We start from the raw sequence: 19181 nt of genomic DNA on the forward strand, positions 1-19181 counted from the left end.
TAAAATAATTGTATTACTATCAGAGAGACTGCAGCGAATTAAAAATGATACTTCCTCATTTGGTAGAACTGCAAAGGGGAATTCTTCGGATGCCGATTTCCCTAACCTTTCGCAAGCACTGGGACTTTCTAAACGAGAAGGAAGGAAGTTCACATTGAGACCTCCCCCCCCCGCCCCCCCCCCCCGCCCCCGCCCCCCCGCCCCCCCCCCACCAATCCCCCCAAAAACAGGGTCACACCCTGGCTCCAAATATCAACAATGTAGATTTCACCTCCTCAACTTGTCTGTGCCACAGCCGTACCTCTGCTTCCACACACTACTGGCCCTGATACACCCTTGAAGTTATAATTACGCAGAGAAACCACTTCAATGGCTGTCTTTGGTTGCCAAGAATCCCCAGGTGATTATGCAGCAAGAGGTTTCTGCTTGTGCGGTCACCAGTGAATAGTCTTGAAATCATCTGGTGCAGTTTTGCAAGACCCACAGAGGGTTTTGAGCACTCATTCAGTCTCCCAACTCTTCAACCTCTTCCCATAACTGTCATCAGTGTGGGAATGCCTCCACCGCATCCACTGCAGCAGTTCGCCACCCCAGTCCCACCTTGCCAATACTTAAGAACTTTCCTTCTGTTAAACTGCAATGTATGGCAATAAGTCAGATAGAGAACAAAATCTTCACAACACAGTCAGAAAAACTCCAAATACTTGGAGGGAGGGGAACAAGATATAGAATTCGGAATGGGGTGGGGGTGAATAGTGACGACACTAGGTTTACCACAGAACTCCTGTGAATCTGAGCAGGAACTAGGACCCCGTGGGAATATTGTTCCTAAAGAATGAAAGACATAGGACCACCAGTAGTGGCAGGGAGTCAGAGAGAAGCCACACTGCAAGGGGGGGAGAGAACCCAACCAAGACGTTAGGGGACAATTTGTGCCAAATTCTTGATCACCTTGGCTGTTTAGTATTTCAAGATGGGGTCAAGTGTCAATGCCGACCCAGCCTGCATTTGGTGCTGGACACCATCTTGGTAAAGGAGTTGAAGCCGATGTGATCACCCACTCAGCAGATTGAAATGTCCAGCTGTTGGAGAGAGGGACACGATGCCCCCACTCCCCAAACAGGGCACCCATCCTCCTCTGGACTCCCTCCAGCAGGGCCTCCCAGTGCCACATTCAAGCAGCTGTACAGCCTTCAGTCCCCGAGCAAACTGCAGGCCAGTTATAGCACTTCACACCATCAGTGGAAGTGATCGGTGAGGCAACACGGTGGCACAGTGGGTTAGCACTGCTGCCTCACAGCGCCAGGGACCTGGGTTCAATTCCCAGCTTGGGTCACTGTCTGTGTGGAGTTTGCACATTCTCCCCATGTCTGTGTGGGTTTCCTCTGATATCCAAAGAAATGTATATTAGATGGATTGGCCATGCTAAATTGCCCCTTAGTGTCGGGGGACTAGCTAGGGTAAATGTATGGTTGTGGGGAAAGAGCCTGGTTGGGATGGTGGTCGGTACCGATTCAATGGGCCGAATGGCCTCCTTCTGCACTGTAGGGATTTTATGATTACGAGAAGTTTGCATATATTACTCCACAAAATTAAAAATGGTGTCTAACCAGTAGTTTGCGTGCCAGAGTCCCAGGTTTCCGGATTAAATGATAACAATCAGCACAGAGGATTTTGCATCAAGTTTGGACTTTTAAAAAGGCACACAGTGTCAGACCAACATACAATAAACCCCTGTTCTCCACCTTAGTCTTAAAAAGACACACACAGGAGGAACACAAGGGACAGGTAATGATGACGCAGATTTGTGAGGCTCCTTTAAATGTACCAAAAGCAAAAAGGTGTTTCAAGGAGCTGAAATAAATAAAATGATCAGCACAGGTATTGTGGGAAGTGACCAGAAGCATTAAGGAACAAGGGTATGTCAGAGCCACCAATGGTGCCACATTTACAATTTGAGATGCTCAGCAGGGCAGGTTTAGAGATGTGTAGATAGTCAAAGAATGCTACAGCGCAGAAGGCCATTCGGCCCATCAAGTCTGCACCAACAATAATCCCACCCAAGCCCCATTCCCGCAATGCCTCATATTTACTTTGCTAATCTCCCTGACACTCTGGGTAATTTAGCATGGCCAATCAACCTAACCCACACATCTTTGGAGTGGCGGGGGCGGGGGGAACTGGAGCACCCGGAGACAACCCATGCAGACAGGGGGAGAATGTGCAAACTCTACACAGACAGTGGCCCAAGGCCAGAATTGAACACAGACCCCTGGCGCCAAGAGGCAGCAGTGCTAACCACTGTGCTCGGGAGGAAATTGTGGAGATGGGAGGGGTGAGGCCATGGGACGACTTTGAAAACAAGGTTGAGATTTTAAAAACAAGAGGCAGTGCTTAACCAGCAACCAGCACAGGCCATCAAGCACAGAGAGAGAATTGGAACTTGGTGACTGGCTTGACACCAAAGGTTACAAATAGTCTGCTTTAGGGTTAGAGAGAGTGATGGGGTTTGCAGCAGGGGAGGCAATGGCCTAGTGGTATTAATTGCTAGACTATCAATCCAGAAACTCAGCTGACGTTCTGGGGACCTAGGTTCGAATCCCGCCACAGCAGATGGTGGAATTTGAATTCAATGAAAACAAATCTGGAATTAAGAATCTACTGATGATCATGAAACCATTGTTAATTGTCAGAGAGGCAGAGGCATCTGCCTGTATAAAAGAAGAGGAAATATCAAAGTCAACGGACTCGGTGAAGTGTAAAGTTTGAAGAAGGAGATATATTATTTTAAAGGGGGAAAAAAATCAGGAAAGTAAAAAAGTTTAAAAACAGATTGCGAGCCAACTGACTGAGAAAGAAACATTCAGCGAGTGATAAACATCGAGGCAGAGGAAGTGAGGCAACAGCCTCAGGCCGTTTGCAGTTAAATTCTGCGATGAACCTTACTGACTGTAATTTCCCCCAGAAATAACAATTCATGTTGTTGCATAAGAACCAGAAGCAGGAGTGGGCCCTTCAGCCCCTCGATCCTGCTCCGCCATTCAATAAGTTCATGGCTGATCTCTTCGTGGACTCAGCTCCACTTACCCACCCGCTCACCATAACCCTTAATTCCTTCACTGTTCAAAAATGTATCTATCCTTGCCTTAAAAACATTTAATGAGGGAGCCTCAACTGCTTCACCAGGCAGGCAATTCCACAGATTCACAACCCTTTGGGTGAAGAAGTTCTTCCTAAAAGTTAAAGTTTATTTATTTGTCACAAGTAGGCTTGCATTAACACTGCAGTGAAGTTAGCGTGAAAATCCCCTAGTCACCACATTCCGGCACCCATCCGGGTACATGGAGGGAGAATTTAGCATGGCCAATCCACCTAACCAGCACATCTTTGGACAGTGGGAGGAAACCAGAGCACCCGGAGAAAATCCAAGCAGACACAGGGAAAACGTACAAACTCCACACAGACAGTGACCCAAGCCGGGAAGCGAACCTAGGTCCCTGGTGCTGCGAGGCAGCAGTGCTAACCACTGTGCCAACCCATCCTTACATGGTCTGGCCTGCATATGACTCCAGACACACACTGAAGTTACAAATTCCATTGCTAGGATAAACTATTCCTCCTTCACCTTTAGGCAGGACACAAACTACAAAAATACTTGGATGCACCTAAATCTACACACTAGTATCAGAGCGACTTTAATCGCCAGCCAGTGGAGAACATAAGAGATGTAATAATTGTCAGGGTGATGAGAGGGGTGGTGAGCTGCATTGATCACAGAATATAACCGGGTGTGTGTGACAGAGTTGCTTAGCTCAGCACACAAGAAACCCGTTGACAATGGTGCAGATGGATTGTGCTCAGCCAGCCTTGCTTTTACATCTGTTCCTGGCCGCTTGATAAATCAAGGCAACTGGAGACGTGGTCACCGTAGTGACCAACATGCAGCACCATCGATGTACTACACAGCCGTGCTGCAATGCTGTCCACAAGGGGGATGCCATTTCCTCAAGGGAAGCTTTCCATTTCACATTTGAAGATGGATGGTTGGAGTTGGACATTCTCCCTCAACCTCATGTGGACGCCAACCCACACGCTCCGCTCGCCTGTGCGCTGATGCATTGACCGGGATGTGGCCTCTGCTGTGCAGCCACAGGCAAGATTCAATATGTGGACGGCCCGACTAGAGAGAGGGCAAAACTTGACCTCCTCTTGGGAAATAAGGAGGTGACAGAAGTGTTAGTGAGGGATCACTTTGGGACCAGTGACCATAATTCTATTAGTTTTAAGATAGCTATGGAGAATGATGGGTCTGTCCCAAAAGTTAAAATTCTCAATTGGGGCAAGGCTAATTTTGGTGGTATCAGGCAGGAACTTCCAACAGTTAATTGAGGGAGTTTGTGGGAAGGCAAAGGGACATCTGGTAAGAGGCAGTTTTCAGAAGTGTGGTAACCAGGGTGCAGGGTAAACACATTCCTCAGAGTGAAGGGCAAGGCTGGCAGAAGTCAGGAACCCTGGATGACTCGGGATAGAGGCCCTGGTCAAAAAGAAGAGAGGCACATGACGTGCATAGGCAGCTGGGATCAAGTGAATCTCTTGGAGTATAGGGGATGTAGGAGTAGAGCTAAGAGAGAAATCAGGAGGGCAAAAAGGGGACATGAAATTGTTTTGGCAGATAAGGCAAAAGGAGAATCCAAAGGGTGTCTACAAATACATAAAGGTCAAAAGCATAACAAGGGAGAGAGTAGGGCCTCTTAAGGATCAATGAGGTCATTTATGTGCGGATCCACAAGAGATGCAAGATCCTAAATAAATACTGTTGAGAAAAGCATAGATGTTAGGGAATTTGGGGAAATAATTATTGATGTCTTGAGGAGTGTACATATTATAGAGAAAGAGGTGCTGGAAGTCATAAAGTGCATCAAGGTAGATAAATCCCTGGGACCCGATGAGGTATATCCCAGGACATTGTGGGAGGCTAGGGAGGAAATGGCAGGTCCCATAGCCAAGATATTTGAATCATCGATAGTCACGGGTGAGTTACCTGAAGATTGGAGAATGGCAAATGTTGTGCCTTTGTTTAAAAAGGGCTGCAGGGAAAAGCCTGGGAACTACAGGCCAGTGAGGCTCATATCTGTGGTGGGTAAATTGTCGGAAGGTATTTTGAGAGACAGGATCTACAGGCATTTAGAGATGCAAGGACTGATTAGGGACAGTCAGCATGGGTTTGAGAGTGGAAAATCATGTCTCAAATTTGATTGAGTTATTTGAAGGGGTAACTAAGAAGGTAGATGAGGGCAGTGCAGTTGATGTTGTCTACATGGACTTTAGCAAGGCCTTTGACAAGGTACCGCATGGTAGATTGTTGCATAAAGTTAAATCTCACAGATCCAGAGTGAGGTATCTAAATGGAAACAAATTGGCTTCTTGACAGAGGGTGGTTGTAGAGAGTTGTTTTTCAAACTAGAGGCCTGTGATCAGCAGTATGCCTCAGGGATCAGTGCTGGGTCCACTGTTACTTGTCATTTATATTAATAATTTGGATGAGAATATAGGGGGCATGGTTAGTAAGTTTGCAGATGACACCAAGATTGATGGCATAGCAGACAGTGAAGAAAGTTATCTCCAATTGCAACAGGATCTTGATCAATTAGGCCAGTGGGCTGACAAATGGCAGATGGAGTTTAATTTAGACAAATGCGAGGTAATCTATTTTGGTAGATTGAACCAGGGCAGGATTTACTCAGTTAATGGCAGGGCATTGGGCAGAGTTACAGAAGAGATCCAGGGGCACATGTTCATAGCTCCTTGAAAGTGGAGTCACAGATGGACGGAGTGGTGAAGAAGGCATTTGGCATGCTTGGTTTCATCAGTCAGAACACTGAATACAGGAGTTGGGACGTCTTGTTAAAGTTGTACAAGATATTGGTAAGGCCACAGTTGGAATACTGTGCGCAATTCAGGTCACCCTATTATAGAAAGGTATATAAACTAGAAAGAGTGCTGAAAAGATTTGCTAGGATGCTACTGGGACTTGATGGATTGAGTTATAAGGAGAGGCTGAATAGACTGGGACTTCTTTCTCTGGAGCGTAGGAAGCTGAGGGGTGACCTTATAGAGGTCTATAAAATAATGAGGGGCATAGACAATGTAGATAGTCAATATCTCTTCCCAAAGGTAGGGGAGTCTAAAACTAGAGGGCATAGGTTTAAGTGAGAGGGGAGAGATACAGAGGGGCAATTTTTTCACAGAGGATGGTGAGTGTCTGGAACAAGCTGCCAGATACAGAGGCTGGTACAATGTTATCTTTTAAAAAGCATTTAGATAGTTACATGGGTAAGATGGGTATAGACGGATATGGACCAAATTTGGGCAATTGGGATTAGTTTAGGGGTTTAAAACAAGGGCCACATGGACAAGTTGGGCCAAAGGGCCTGTTTCCATGCTGGAAATCTCTATGACTCTAAGAGCTGCACAGATGTAAAGAACCAAACGCAGTCATAATCTAACTCCTACAGAATGAATTGCCCCGAAACAACTCTCACCTGTCCATTAACCAATCTTCCAGCAGAGCTAATACACAACACCCCCTATCACATTACTAAATTTTAATTAAACAAGATGGCGGTAATGATGCCTTACCCAACATTTTGAAAATCCAGGTATCCTATATTTACTGGCTCCTCCACCTTCACCCTCAGAAACGTCTAGTAAATTTGTCAAACCAGGCCTCTCCTTTCATCAACTCACGTTGACTTTGTCAGATCTGCTACGATTTCCTAAGTGCGCTAAGACTTCCTTAGTCATAGATTTCAACAGCTCTGTGATGGCGGACGTCAGGCAGACTGACCTGTCATTCACATTTCCTCTCTCCCTCCCTTCTCATTGGTGTTCAAGGAAATTTTGGAAAATGAGTCTATCCATCACCTAAGCAACTACCTTTAAGAATCCAAGGGTGTAGAGGGTCAGGTCCTGGGAATTCCAATAGTTATTAGCCCCCTAATCACCTGCTAATCCTAGTATGTAATTTATGCCCAAAACTGTAAAAAAACAGACAAAATATTTGTCTAGTGTCTTTATTTCCTCGTTTCCTGTGATAATTTCTTTTGTCTCTGCCTTCAATGTTTAACTTAGCTACTCCCCTCATTTTTATATTCTTGGAAAGTGGCTGGAAAAATGGTAACCGTGGCTCACACACCCAGCAGGGAGGAAGGTTCAGTAAAACACAATCTGCACTAGTGGCCTGTATAGCTGATCTGAAAAGCTTGCATGCAGATGTCCAACGATGTGCGGGTTAGGTTGATTGGCTGTGCTAAATTACCACCTAGTGTCAGGGGATTAGCAGGGTAAATATGCAGGGTTACGGAGCTAGGGCTTGGGTGGGATTGTTGTTGGTGCAGACTTAATGGGCCGAATGGCCTCCTTCAGGGGTTCTGAGATGAGGAAGAGGCAGTGTGAGTGTGCGATTCAGGCCCAAGGGAGAATGACATACTCCGCAGTTGGACAGCCTTGCGTGTAAATAAGTATTGGTCCTATGGGTAAGGAATGAAAGAAAGCATCTAGACCATAGAACCCTGACTGTGGGGGTTAGCCCATCGAGCCTGTACTGACAACAATCCCACCCAGGTCTTAACCCCATAACCTCACATATTTACCCTAGCTAGTCTCCCAACACCAACAGGCAATTTAGCATGGGAATCAACCTAATCTACACATCTTTTGGAGTGTGGGAGAAAACGCAGACACGGGGAGAACGTGCAAACTCCACACAGGCCACAGGCCGGAACTGAACCCCAGGTCCTCGGCGCTGAGGCAGCAATGCCACCCCTAACTCAGTCCTGAAATCAATCCCTTCCGGAGAGGGAGGGAGATGAAAATTAAACGTTAGAAACAAGCAGCTGACATGGAGATTGGCTCCATGCCATCTTAAACTTTACTCCAAGTCTAAGACAAGCTCAAAGTCCTGGCAGTGCTTTCAGGTTTCGAACAAAAGGAAAATAAGGGGAAAAAAAAACACAGCAGGTGTCCCATCGCCAGAGCGCAGCAAGCTCCGGCCTGCCTCACATTATACCCAACAACTGGGAACAAACATTTGCATTTTAATGGAAGCACATCTCCGCTGCCTCACGCACTTCACATACAGATGAAGCACTTTTCAATGTGGCAAATGCTGCAGCCAATTCACACACATTAAACCGGCAATAAAGTGAATTAAAGTGCTGCCTCGTACCATCAATGCTGATCAGAGCAACATTTGTGGGTAAATCACTGGATTGTGTCGCTCTCTCCCAAATCAGTGTCCACCTCCACTGCAGCTCAATGTACAAAACCGCTCTCAAACACTGAACCAGCTCTTCTTAAAGTCACAGATTACATCCTGTGTGATGGAGATAAACCATCCCTCTTCACCGGTCTGTAGTCTTGGGTACGACTGATCCTCACTCCTCCTCATTCAAAGTTAAAGTTAATTTATGAGTCACGAGTAGGTTTATATTAACACTGCAATGAAGTTACTGTGAAAATCCCCTAGTTGCCACATTCCAGCACAGGGAGAATTTAGCACAGCCATTGCATCTAACCAGCATGTCTTTGGACTGTGGGAAGAAACCAGAGCGCCTGGAGGGAACCCATGCAGACATGGGGCGAATGTGCAGACTCCACAGAGAGTGACCCAAGCCAGGAATCGAACCCGGGTCCCTGGTGCTGTGAGGCAGCAGTGCTAACCACTGTGCCACCCTATCAATGGAACTAGCCTTGCCTGTTCTATCCAGTCATAGCAAATAAAACCAGCCATGGTTTCTCATCACACACTGGCCCTGGGGCCAGCCCCTCCGCCCGGGGGTCCACCCGGGGGCCAGCCCCAATTACTCACTGACTTTCAGCAACATTATCTGAAAATACCATCATCAGATTTTGCATGTATCCATGGCTTTGCCTCTCCCCGCAATCCTTATCAGCCTGCGTCTGATTTTTTCACACCACTTGTCTGATCTCCAGTACAGAAGCAACAATAGTTTTCTAACTAACGTTGGGAAGACTCTCTAAAATCCTAAGATCCCCGGTCACTGACTTCATCCCTCTTGTTATGTATGGCATCTATGGAGCAATGGCACCTCGAGAAGCACAAGGTAGGCTTGGGAACAGGAACACAGAGCTCTTTATTGTAGGTGTGCTCTGTTCCACAGTCAGATCCCAGACTGCACAACCAGGTCCCACACTAGGAGGAGTTAATCGCCCAGGGGTCGTCTGACCCACACTCCCCGACATACATCACACCTTTCATTGGCTGAACCGGACCATTCAGTCTGGACATCCTATATAAGGAGCAATTTAACACGGCCAATCACCTGACCAACACGTCTTAGGCATGGGAGGAAATTGGAGCATCCGGAGGAAATGCACGCAGTCCCGGGGAGAGTACACAAACTCCACACCGACAAGCTGGAAATCAAACCTGGGTCCCTGGCGCTGTGAGGCAGCAGCGTTAACCACTGCACCAGGAGAAGTTCATGCAAAGACCAATTAGCGTGCAGAATTTGCTTCCTCAGACAGCAGTGGAAGCTGGTTCATAGACAGACTCAAATATATTCAGAGTGAAGGGTTTGTGCTGGGGGTGTGGGTTGCTGCTTAAAGTCCCAAGTTTCTATTTTCCTGCTCCTATTGCAGGTAGTGAGAGACTCCTGCTCTATGTGATGGAAAGAAACTGGAGCCCATCACCACCCATAGCTCCAAGCAACACGCACGTAAGCATGTCCTGCCTGGGCAGAGCAGGCTCCAGGCTATAACATGTAAGCAAGTATGTATCACCTGGGTGGGGCAGGGGTTGGCCAGCTGGCTAGATGACCAGTGTGAATCAGATTAGTGCCAATAGCATGGGGTTCGATCCTGTCTGGATTTGGGGTCTGTCCCCTTGCCCTGTCTGTGATGGCGATCGGGGCACAGTGGGCCTGAGCTGTCTTTGAACAGAGGGCTGGAGAAGGAGAAAGCACCCCCCACAATGGGTACACTGCCACAGAGTCCAGTTTCCCGACTCAATAACCTCAGGCTTGGATCCCTCGTCCATCCCTGGGCTGCGAAGGATTGCTTACAAGTCACACCCGCTGACAAGATTAGCTTTGGCACTGACAGGGTCAAAGATGTTAAAAATAAAACACTGTTCGAGACTGAATCCCGTCACTATATTTGGGTCATCGCCAAAAAGCAGGTACATCACATCCGCAGCAGCGAGGAACCTGCTGGTGTCACTTCAATAACCGGGTCACCCTGCAGTTATTCAGGTAGCACCATGGGATCTTTCCTATCCGTTGAACCAACAGGCGACACCAGCATTTAATAGCTCATCTGGAGATACTCCCCTGGGTACGGCACCAGTGAGACAACCTTAATAACAAGAGTGGAGTTTAACCCCACAAATCCAGCACATTAACCAGTTCCTTATTCCTTCAGCCAGTCCTGGAAACACATATAACGGGTTACATAGAATATACAGCACAGAAACAGGCCAATTGGTTTCACTGGTCTGTAGCTGGTGTTTTACGTTCCATGTGTGTGTGGGAGAACATCTGTTAGGAGAGATTAAACAGTTTGGGTTATATTCGCTGGAGTTTAGAAGGATGAGGGGAATCTGATCGAGGTATATAACATTTTAAAAAAGGGGTTGTTAGAGTAAATGTAGACCAAATGTTTTCCCTGTGGGGCAGTCTAGAACAAGAGGTCACAGGTATGGGTTGAGAGGCAGTAGATTTAACACTGAGACAAGGAAGAACTACTTCTCAGAGGGGGGGTGAATTTGTGGAACTCGCTGCCCCATAGTGCTGTGGAGTCTGAATGGTTTCAATAAGGAGATAGATATATTTCTAAGAAGAAAAAATGGATAAAAGGATGGGGAGATGGATCTGAGGCCAGGGAGAGGTCACCATGATCTGACTGAATTGCGGAGCAGGCTCGAAGGGCTGAATTTGCCAACTTCTGCTCCTAACTCCTACGTTCAGGGAGAGCAGGAATCCGTGCATCTGCCCGGCCACCGCACAGCCCATCACTTCACACAGAGGGTACCCACCATTGTGTTATGTTGCACTCTCGCTGGGCTAAAGAGGATAGACTCAGGACTGATCTGACAGCTCAATAATCAGGCCATTTGTCAGTCATAAGCAGCAGAATTGCATTCAACTGTAATCCGTAACCTCGAGGTCATTCTAATACCATCAAACCCAGGGAGCCAATTCTGGTGGAGTGGGGGAGTGGAGAAAACGTGCCCGGAGAGATTTGTTGACCCAGACAGTAGTGAATCTGTGAAATTCACTACCACAGAAAGTAGGCAAGGCCAAAAAAAAGGAGAGATTTCAAGAATTAGATATAGCACTTGGGGCTAAAGGGATCAAAAATGAATAATGGAGCAGACTCAAAGGGCCAAATGGCCTAATCCTGCTTCTAGTTTCGACGTTGCTTCCACCATTCAGTTAGAAGTGGGATGTTCGCTGGTGTTGAACACTGTGCAATCATTTAACAGTGACTCAGTCCATGTCCACATGCAGCAAGGCTTTAGACTGGTGTGTGCAGCAGATGTTATTTACCATGAAAGTGCCAAACAATGGTCACCTCATGGGAGGAAATCTGACCCCCTCACCTCAGCATTCAACAATGCCATTACTGAAACTTCCTGACTTCAATATCCTGGGGGTGCCATTGACCAGTAACCTAACTGGACTGCTGTCATAAATACTAATGATTAGAAGGGAACTCAGAACTAATTTATCTCCAGACTCCCCAAAGCCTGTCCACTGTCTATGAGGCACAAGCCAGGAGTGTGAGGGAACACTTTCCTCTTGTCTGTAGCTCCAACGACACCATCCAGGACAAAGCAGCAAGACGCCACGCAGCAACTTGCCAAAGCGCCTTCTAAACCCTGTGACCATTTGTAAGGGCAGCAGAGTGGACTAATTCTCCTCCTGTGTCTTATGGGTGCAGCAAAACTGCACCACCTGAAAGTTCCTCTCCTATTCACTCACCATTCTGACTTGGAAATATAATTGCTGTTCCTTCCGTGTTGCTGGGGCCAAAATGCTAGAGCTCCCTCCCTAACAGCACTGTGGGTGTACCTACACCATGTGGGCTGCAGCGGCTCAAGTCAGCACACTGCCCCCTTCTCAAGGGCAACTGGGGATAGACAATAAACAGTGGCTTTGGCAGCAAGGTCCACATTCAATGAATTATTTAACAAGTGGAGTCTCACAATAAGAGCATGAGTAATCACCCAGCCATTTCCTCTTCCATATCTACTTCTGCACAGCAGCAGCCGATGGATAAAGACATCTAAGAATTAACATACAAACTGGAGACTCGGATATCTCGTGCCCCCAAACGGAATCAGTTAAAACCTTTGACAAAAATAAAACTGGATTACTTCAGCAACATAAGCAGGGGACAGCCAAGCAGAAATTAAACCAACATTAGCAAGGCGCCTGCATTGCATCCCTTACTGCAGAGCCTGAAACACAGTGAAACAGAACACCAGCTTAGCAATTGGGACGGGGGAGTGACTCTGCCATTGTTACATTGTTCAGACTCTAAAGGCAAATATCACCCAAATTACCCACTGGGTTTTTTTCCCGACATTCCTGCTCAACAAACTGGAGGCGGGGGGGGGGGGGTGCGGACAGAGAGAGCGAGAGAGAGAGAAGGTGCAAAAAAATATAAGCACCCCCCCCCACCACCAAAATAAACCACCCAACACAATAAAAGGTCAAACAGATCCAAAACCGACACTTGATGCACTCAGTTCCAATTCCAGGCTTTCATTTTAACTTCTTCCCCCTCCCACCCCATTCAGAGAAAGAAAACTATCCAGCCCTTCTGTGGTAGCTCTCCAAAACAGCTAATCAAAGAGCTGAGTTCAAAGGCGTCACCCGAGAGGTAACTGACAAATCAAAGTTTAACAAGAAAGCAAATCAACAATGGGTTTTAGATTTATGCAAGGACAGAGAAGAACTCCAGAGATTTGAGTCTTCAGAGAACAGAGGCAAGAGGAGACAACATTATCATAAAATCTCTACAGCGCAGAAGAAGCCATTCAGCCCATTGAGTGCGTACTGACTCAGTAATTCTCTCCCCCATCCTATCCCCATAATCCCACACACATTTCCCATGGCGAGTCCATCTAACCTACACATCGTGGGAGGAAACCCACACAGGCACAGTGAGAACGTACAAACTCCACACAGACAATGACCCAAGGCTGGAATTGAACCCAGGTCTCTGGTGCTGCGAGGCAGCAGTGTTAACCACTGTGCCACCCTGCTGCCCATATCCAACACCGGGGGAGAGGGGAGGGGGTGTAAAATAGCACATTGAGCTCCACCCTGCACAGTGTGGGTGCGGAGGGTACAAGGAACCTCCCCCCCCCCCCGGGGACACAGCTCAGCACAGGGGAGGCCAGTGTGGCATAGGGTACAAGGGGCTCCTAGTGACACAGCTCAGTGCAGAGGGTGTGTGGGGGTGTGGAGGGTACAAGGAGCTCTTAGGGACACAGCTCAGTGCAGAGGAGTGAGTGTAAATGTGGAGGGTACAAGGAGCTCAATGAACTCAGGTGAGAGTGAGACACTCCTAGTATCGCCAGCCGCCCAGCCCCTATTGCGACAACCCCAAGTAACCGCACAGAAAATAAGTTGAGACATCCGGATGGGTGATGTAACCCTTTCCTACCTCACCGAAACTCCAGTGAAACAAAAACCTTTTGTTTTTAAGAGAAGTGTAAACTTACACTAAGGGCTGAAACTAACCCGTCCTTGAAACTTACAACAGGATTGGAGAGCTGTTTCTAAATCCTCCCCCATTAACCTTCCCCATTAACCTTCCAAGTTGGAAGAAGTTTGAAAAGTTGGGGAAACTTTTTTTTTGTCCCAAGTTTTGCACTTTGTCCTGGGCTCTGGCTCCAATCCTCACTCACCTTTCAGTCCCACGGTACTGAAACAGGTTCCATATTCACCCTCTCCCCTCCGTCTCTTCCCCTTCCCGATTCCAGCACAAAAATTCCCTTCTCTATCTGCTCTTGATCAGGAGAGTCTGATAGCTCCACCTTCCCGCAGGGTCCTAACACCCGCCCCCGCCTCGCACACACCTCCCCCCGGAGGCGGGACTCCCTCCCTCCCTCCTGCTGGAACGCGCACCAGGATCTGAAACCAGGACAGAGGCAATTCGAAACTCAGCGCAGTCCACACTTTCCCTTTTACACAGCATGTGGGCATCACTTGTTTTGATTTATTAGTGTCACATAGAAGATAGGAGCAGGAACAGGCCATTCGGCCCTTCGAGCTTGCTCTGCCATTCATGGCTGATCATCCAACAATAGCCTAATCCTGCTTTCTCCCCATAAACTTTAATCCCATTCACTCCAAGTGCTATATCCAGCCACCTCTTGAATATATTCAATGTTTTGGCATCAACTATTTCCTGTGATAATGAATTCCACAGGCTCACTGGGTGAAGAAATGTCTCCTCACTTCCATCCTAAATGGTCTACCCTGAATCCTCAGACTGGGACCCCTGGTTCTGGACTCCCCCACCATCGGGAACATCCTCCCTGCATCTTCCCTGTCTAGTCCTGTTAGAATTTTATAAGTCTCTACGAGATTCCACCCCCCCCCCATTCACCTGAACTCCAGCGAAAACAATCCTTAGTCTATCCCTCCTCATACATCAGTCCCACCATCCCTGGAATCAGCCTGGTAAACATTCACTGCATCCCTCGAGAGCAAGAAAACCCTTCCTCAGAAAAGGAAACCAAAACTGCACACAATACTCTAGGTGTGGCCTCACCAAGACCATGTATAATTACAACACACCCTTGCTCCTAAACTCGAAACCTCTCGCAACAAAGGCCAACATACCATTTGCCTTCTTTACCGCCTGCTGTACCTGCATGCATATCTTCGGTAACTGGTGCACAAGGACACCCAGGTCCCACTGCACACTCCCCTCTCCCAATTTACAGCTATTCAGATAGTAATCTGCCCTCTTGTTTTGCTTCCAAATTGAATAACTTCACACTTAACCAAATTATATACTGCATCTGCCATTGATTTGCCCATTCACCCAACCTGTCCAGATCATTCTGAAGGCTCGCTGCATCCTCATCACAGTTCACCCTCCCACCCAACTTGGTATCATCTGCAAACTTTGAGATGTTACATTTTGTTCCCTCAATCCAAGTCATTAATATATATTGTGAATAGCCAGGGTTCCAGCACCGATCCCTCTGGCACCCCACTAGTTACTGCCTGCCAATTTGAAAAGGACCCAATAATTCCTACTCTTTGTTTCCTCTCTGCCAACCAGTTTTCTACCCATCTCAGAACACTTCCCTCAATCCCATGTGCTTTAATCTTGCACAATAATCTCTTGTGCGGGACTTACAATTACACGGGTAAAATGGGTATAGAGGGATATGGGCCAAATGCGGGCAATTGGGACTAGCTTAGGAGGTTAATAAAAAAGGCGGCATGGACAAGTTGGGCCGAAGGGCCTGTTTCCGTGCTGTAAATCTCTATGACTCTATAACTCACCAAGGCTCCTTAGGCAGCACCTTCCAAACCGACAGCCTCTACCGTCAAGCAGGACAAGGGCAGCAAACACATAGGAACAGCACCTCCTGGAGATTCCCCCACTCAAGTCACACAGCACCCTTCACTGTCGCTGAATCAATATCCTGGAACTCCTTCCCTAACAGCACTGTGGGTGTACCTACACCACATGGACTGCAGGAGTTTAAGAAGGCAGCTCACCACCACTGCCTTTTCAAGGGCAATTAGGAATGGATAATAAATGCGACACCCACACAGAATCCCTACAGTGCAGAAGGAGGCCATTTGGCCCATCAATACTACACAGACTCTCTGAAAGGGCATCTTAACCAGGCCTTCCTCCCTGCCTTATCCCCATAACCCCATACATTGACCACGGTCAGTCCCCTAACCTATGCATCTTGGGACTCTAAGGAGCAATTTAGCACAGCCAATTCACCTAAGCTGCACATCTTTGGACTGTGGGAGGAAACCAGAGCACCCAGAGGGCACAGGGAGAGCACCCCTGCAGACACGGGGAGAATGTGCAAACTCTGCAGAGACAGTGACCCGAGGCTGGGATTGAACCTGGGTCCCTGGCACTGTGAGGCAGCAGTGCTAACCCACTGTGCCACCATACCGTCCATCCCATAAATTAAATACTTTTTAAAAGACAAAATTGTACCCCCCTCTACCACTACCTCTGTCAGTTTGTTCCAGACACTCACCACCCTCTGTGTGAAAGAATTGCCCCTCTGGACCCTTTTGTATCTCTCCCCTCTCACCTTAAACCTATGCCCTCTCGTTTTAGACTCCCCTACCTTTGGGAAAAGATATTGACTATCTACTTTGTCTATGCCCCTCATTATTTTATAAACTCTATAAGATCACCCCTCAGCCCTCTACGCTCCAAAGAAAAAAGTCCCAGTCTATCCAGCCTCTCCTTATAACTCAAACTATCAAGTCCCAGTAGCATCCTAGTAAATCTCTTCTGCGCTCAAGTTTAATAGGGTGACCAGAATTGCACACAGTATTCCAAGTGTGGCCTTACCAATGTCTTGTACAACTTCAACAAGACGTCCCAACTCCTGTATTCAGTGTTCTGACCAATGAAACCAAGCATGCTGAACACCTTCTTCACCACTCTGTCCACCTGTGATTCCACTTTCAAGGAGCTCTGAACATGTACCTCTAGATCTGTTGTGTATCTTGTAGATGGCACAGTTGAGTTTGTAACCAAGAAGAAAGAGTGTAGAGAACATCATATAACTTCCACTGTTCTAAGAGACACGTACTGTCACTTCCCCTTACCATGTGCTAGATTTGATGATGGGTTTGACTTGGTGGAAATCAGTGCCTTGAGTGGTACTGAGGCTTACAACCCAGGAAAGGAAAAAGAAAAACATGAATTTGTGTAATGCTTTTCACTCTAATTGGATATCCCAAAACAATCTTCAATGGTTGTATCACAGCTTGATTTGGCTCCTACTCTGCCCAAGACTGCAGGAAACTACAAAAGATTGTGAATATAGCCCAGTCCATCACACAAACCAGCCTTCCATCCATTGACTCTGTCTATACTTCCTGCTGCCTTGGAAAAGCAGCCAGCATAATCAAGAACCCCACAAACGCCTGACATTCTCTTCCATCTTCTTCCATCGGGAAAAAGATACAAAAGTCTGAAGTCACATATCAACCGACTCAAGAACAGCTTCTTCCCTGCTGCTGTCAGACTTTTGAATGGACCTACCTTGCATTAAGTTGATCTTTCTCTACACCCTAACTATGACTGCAGCACTACATTCTGCACCCTCTCCTTTCCTTCTCTATGAACAATAAATTTTGAATGTATAACACGCAGAAAACAATGCTTTTTCACTGTATGCTAATACATGAGAATAATCAAATCAAAACTCTGCACAGACAGTGACCCGAGGCTGGAATTGAACCTGGGTCCCTGGTGCTGTGAGGTAGCAGTGCTAACCCACTGTGCCACCGATCCCATAAATTAACTTTTAGAAAGACTGCACAATTGCCGGAATTCTTCTACTTGCCTGTCACAGGAATGGGAGAAGGCGAAGGGCGGAAAATGAAAGGTCCATAGACCTCGAGCGGGATTTTCAAGTTTCGGTTCGGGTGAGGCTGGAAAATCCTAGTATGTTGAAATAAATTGTTTTCAAACCTGCGATGACATCTCCCATTGTGAAAGAGAACTCTTGATAAATAATCACTAAACAATAATCAATGTCCCTTCCCTATTTGGCTGATAACTTGATCTAATCTCGTAACAAACGTTAAAAACTTCTAGTGCAAGCTGTCCAATGCCACAAGAGCATTTGTCCGGAACATTTTGTGTTGCAGTAACCATCAGGGACATTCTTAAACAAAAAATTAAAACAATAACCTTTTATAGCGGTGTTTTCAATGGAGAAAACAAGGTCCCAGGATGGACACAAAAATAGATGCTGAGCTAAAGGAAGAGGTGTGTTTCCTCCGGGTGTTCTGGTTTCCTCCCACAGTCCAAAGATGTGTGGGTTAGGGGAATTGGCCATGCTCACCTGCCCCTTAATGTCAGGGGGATTAGCAGGTAAATACATGGGGTTATGGGGATAGGCCCAAGGTGGGATTGTTGTCAGTGCAGACTCAATGGGCCGAATGGCCTCCATCTGCACTGTAGGGATTGTATGATTTTAAGAGGGCTGAGCTTAGTTAAAGGTTGGTGTTTGGAGGTGTGAATAGAGGAGGCAAGAGGAGGTAAATGGGATTTAGGGAGGAGGAATTGAAAAGTATGGGGTCCCGATAGCTGAAGGCTTTTGAATGGACCTACTTTATATTACACACCCTAGCTGTGACTGTAACACTATATTCTGCGCCCTCTCCGTCCATTTTCCCCTATGTTCTCTATGAATGGTATGTTTCTGTCTGTATACTTTTCATTGTATTCCAATACATGTGAGAATAATAAATCAAATCAAATCAAAAATCCTTGATGGTGGAGCATGAGGAAGGGGCAGAGCTACAAGTGGCCAGAGTCAAAGATGAGTTTTGGGCAGTTGAAGTGCTGGTGGAAAATCAGAGTGAGAGATGAAATCATCCAAGGATTTAAACACACAGATAAGGAACTTAATACTGAGGCATTTGGGAGACCAGGAGCTCATGTAGATCCCTGAGTGTTAGGTGAGTGGTACTTGGAGCAGGGAGGTTAGACACGGCAGAACGGGGATGAGCTAAGTTTACAGAGTCTGGAGGCTGGGTGATTGCGCCGGGGGAGAGTTGGAACAGTCAAGTCTGACGGTGACAAAAATAAGGTACGGATGTGCTTTTCCAATGAGGCTGAGATGTGCCAGGGCTGGAACAGGCAGTCTTTGTGCTGGGAGCAGTTCTAGGGTTGGAAGCTCAGCTTCACATTGACTAGGTTGTCGCTCGCTGTTGTGAAGTCTGGTTCAACCCAGGCTTGGTGGAGAAGTAGAGACGGTGAGTACAGTGTTTTAAAGTTTATTTATTAGTGTCACAAGTAGGCTTACATTAACACTGCAATGAAGTTACTGTGAAAACTCCCCAGTCGTCACACTCCAGTGCCTGTTCAGGTACACAAAGGGAGAATTTAACACAGCCAATGTACCTAAC

The 19181-nt window shown here is 46.9% G+C and overlaps 1 protein-coding gene across 1 annotated transcript in view; it reads right to left on the reverse strand.

Annotated features, from left to right (window-relative positions):
* Nucleotides 1-14062, reverse strand: part of LOC145360179 (transmembrane protein 51-like) — a 44333-nt gene extending 30271 nt beyond the window's left edge. Inside the window, exon 1 of the mRNA XM_080215189.1 lies at nucleotides 13943-14062. The gene's annotated coding sequence lies outside the window, so the exon portion shown is untranslated. The remainder of the gene's footprint in view (nucleotides 1-13942) is intronic.
* Between the last annotated feature and the right edge of the window lie 5119 nt (nucleotides 14063-19181).

Source organism: Carcharhinus amblyrhynchos, chromosome 30, assembly GCF_965287045.1.
Source record: "Carcharhinus amblyrhynchos chromosome 30, sCarAmb.v2.hapA, whole genome shotgun sequence".
Taxonomy (NCBI): domain Eukaryota; kingdom Metazoa; phylum Chordata; class Chondrichthyes; order Carcharhiniformes; family Carcharhinidae; genus Carcharhinus; species Carcharhinus amblyrhynchos.